Source organism: Bison bison, unplaced genomic scaffold (genome assembly GCF_000754665.1).
Source record: "Bison bison bison isolate TAMUID 2011002044 unplaced genomic scaffold, Bison_UMD1.0 scf7180017864051, whole genome shotgun sequence".
Classification (NCBI taxonomy): Eukaryota; Metazoa; Chordata; class Mammalia; order Artiodactyla; family Bovidae; genus Bison; species Bison bison.
In genome coordinates, this window is record NW_011494623.1 from 235,608 (window position 1) to 239,342 (window position 3,735).

At 35.4% G+C, this 3,735-nt stretch overlaps 1 pseudogene; it reads right to left on the minus strand.

The window, feature by feature from the left end:
• Positions 1 to 2,587: 2,587 nt before the first annotated feature.
• On the minus strand, positions 2,588 to 3,070 carry LOC104985587 (annotated as a pseudogene).
• Between the last annotated feature and the right edge of the window lie 665 nt (positions 3,071 to 3,735).

Genomic DNA, 3,735 nt, shown 5'->3' on the forward strand with positions numbered 1-3,735 from the left:
CTGCCTATCTGAGGTCATTGATGTTTCCCCCAGCAATTTTGATTCCAGCATGTGCTTCCTCCAGCCCAACGTTTCTCATGATGTACTCTGCATAGAAGTTAAATAAGCACGGTGACAATATACAGCCTTGATGTACTCCTTTTCCCATTTGGAACCATTCTGTTGTTCCATGTCCAGTTCTAACTTGCTTCCTCACCTGCATGCAGGTTTCTCAAGAGGCAGGTCAGGTGGTCTGGTATGCCCATCTCCTTCAGAAGTTTCCACAGTTTGTTGTGATCCACACAGTCAAAGGCTTTGGCATAGTCAAGAAAGCAGAAATAGATGTTTTTCTGGAACTCTCTTGCTTTTCCAATGGATGTTGGCAATTTGATCTCTGGCCTCTGCCTTTCTAAAACCAGCTTGAACATCTGGAAGTTCACAGCTCAGATATTGCTGAAGCCTGGCTTGGAGAATTTTGAGCATTACTTTAATAGCATGTGAGATGAGTGCAATTGTGTAGTAGTAGAGCATTCTTTGGCATTACCTTTCTTTAACTCGCATCAAATAACTCAACATTTCTTTCAGGTCTTTTGACAATAAATTCTTTCAAGATTTCTTTAAAATATTTTAATTTTTGACTATTTTTGGTAGGATAATTGTTCTAGGTATAGAGCCTGATGCTCTTTGTTTTTTTCCTTTCACTGTCTTCTGGCTTCCATACTTATTTGAAAACTCAACCAGTATTCTCAACTTTTTTCCTTTTGAATGAATATATCTCTTTTCCTTTGTGATATGCTGGTGTGTAATTCTCTTCATATTTATTTTTCTTGATTTGCTTACTGTTAGACCTGAGGTTTTGAACCTTTTAAAAGATTTATAAATTCTGTATTTCCTGAAATAAAGTTTTTGTTTTTGTTTTTTTTGCTTTCTCTCTCTCTCCTCACTTTCTTGAATTCCAGATGGACACACATTAGACCTTTGAACATGTCCTGTATATTTCTTACACTCTTCTTTATTGTTTTCCTTTGAATTTAAATTTGAATGTTTTTTTTTTTAACTGAAATTTAATACTACCATCTTCTGCCATCCAGTCTGATTGATGTTAAATTTTTCAAATGAGTTTTTGATTTTATATTCTTTATGTTATTGATTTGAACATTCATTTCCTGTATAGTAAAAAGAAGATATATTTTCTTTAATATAATTTTCTTAATCTTTTTTGGGCTGCTATGATACCATGGATTCAGTGACTTATAAGAACAGAAATTTCTCACATTTCTGAAAACTGGGAGTTCAACATCAGGGTACCGGAATGGTCCAATTCTGGTGAAAGCCCTTGTCTGAGTGGCAGACTTCAGACTTCTCAGTGTGTCATCAGAAGTGAAAGAGGCTAGGGAGCTCTGTGGATTCTCTATTATAAGAGTACTAATCCATCATGAGTGGTCCACAAGACCTGCTCAATCCCCAAAGTTCCCACATCTAACACCACCACATTGGATGTTAGGATTCCAACATTTGGCTTTTGGGGGCACACACCTGGCCTATAGCAATAGTCAAATATGTTATTTTGATGTTACTGTTTCCTATTAACTTCAAAGACTGGATCACTTATGTTCTATTTCTACCATCTATTTTATTTCTTCATTATCAATCACTTTCCTTCATCTAGTAATTTTGATTGCATATTGAACTTTGTGATTAATACATAGTAAAGAATCTTGCTTATAGTATTTTCCTTTAAACAATATTAAACTATTTCTGGTAAATTAAGGTTTTCAGCCCAGGAAAAAGCTGAATAAAAAAAAAAAGGAATAAAAAAATCCAATAGTGTATTAACATTTTTTCCCCCACTCATTTGCCGTTCTGACAGTGCAAATACAAATTTGGTCTCTGACAGTGCAAATACAGATTTGGTCTAAATGTACAGACTCTCAAGCAACAATGTACAGCCTTTCTTCATCCTCCATGCTAACAGACATAAAAGTGTAAGGGTCAAACAATACCAAATGTACAGGCTTGAAAACCATCTAAGTTTGGGAGTTCACTAGTTTTAGCTAAGATATATCTGGAACACTGACAAGTGATCACTTACATACAATAAATAATGTGAAGTAAATTTTTTGAAAAATAAAAATTTTAGTGAAACAATCCTGAAGGATATACCAGAGGAACATGTTACCAGTTTAAAGTATCAACCAATTGTTTCAGCCACTTTCAAGTCCATGTTCTGAAATCTAAAATTTAGTTACTTTCCCTAAGCTAAGATCTTCCTATCATGTCAGTATCTGTTATGAAGTAAGGGAGATTTAGGTGAAAAAAAAATTTTTTTTTTAAATTTATCCATTGCCTAGGTCCTCAACAGCATCATGGAAATCTGGGAAATGTTCATGTACAAGGTTGTTGCCTTAGCTGACTTAAAATTGCCCCATATGATGGTACATATCAACCCTTAGTGAGGCCTTTGAAAAAACGAACAGGTTGAAAAATGGATCAAAGGAGGGAAATATAGCATCTGCCTTTAGAGCTATTAACTCAGGAATGCTTTCAATTATGAAATCTTGCAGAGAAGTTATTTTTCTTTTTCAAAATCCAGTGATGACAACATTCCTTACTCCAGATTTGGCATTTTTTCTTCATCACTGTCTTGTTAATCATCATCTGCTCAATCTACCTCTGGTAAATCCTCATCACCACTCATGTTGTTCATCATCACAGAGAAACAATCTTCATCTGAATCTTAGACATATCTTCATCTGAATCATCTTCCCAGTCTTTCTGTTTATTGAACTCCACAGTAAGCCCATTAAGCTTTGCCCTTTCTTTTGTTAACCTTGGCCATGAGTGGCCAGATTCTCCTTTTCATAAACAACATATGTCTCTTCTTTAATGGTTGGAATCATTAGGGTCAATACAGTGAAAAAGATCAATTTCATTTAAATGTTTAAAATGATCACTTCCTCCAAGACAACTGAATATAAGTTTTGATTTTTCCAAAATTTACATTAGCGTCTTTACTGTCTTCAACACAAAATTCAATGAAGACATAGTCCCTCCGATCCTGAGCCTACCACTTCGCAGAAGCAAGCTGCATTATGAAGGGGGCAGGGGGATGGGTGAACAGGCGGGTGGGCCTCTCCGGCGGCAGCTCCTGGGCAGGTGACTTCTTTCAGGTGGTGACTCTAGCACCTTCTCCAGCCCTTAACTCTTGATTTCTGTCCCAGAGAGACAACTTGTTTTATACTTTACTTGCCATGATTTAGAAATGCTGTCAGGGAAACAGCCAACATGAAATTAGAGCTCATTTTGTATATTTCTCTTTTCACAAAGATTGTGTAATATGTGTGAAAGTTATTTTATGCATTTTTCTAGCTTTCTACTTATTTTTACTAGGATTGCAACTCTGATACCTCTTACTTTCACCATCAGAATAGAAAGACTCCAACTTCTTAGTTTTAACATAGATTATGTTTCAAATCCATTAAGTTATTCTTTTTGTTGCTCCTATCATTTCATTTGACTAGGGGGACTTTAAGATACTCTAAAAGTATTTTTCTAGGTGGATTAATATTGCTTTGGTTGTGACAGTCTTGTGAGGTTTATTTTTAAGAAGTCAGGCTTCTATACAGATATAATCTCATAGTAAGATGGGAAACTAAGGTTCATAGCAGATCGTTGTCTACCACAACAGAGTACACAATGGCAAGAATCAATTTTCTGTACTCATTTTATTACAGCATCCTGTTATTGTTTTAGGTC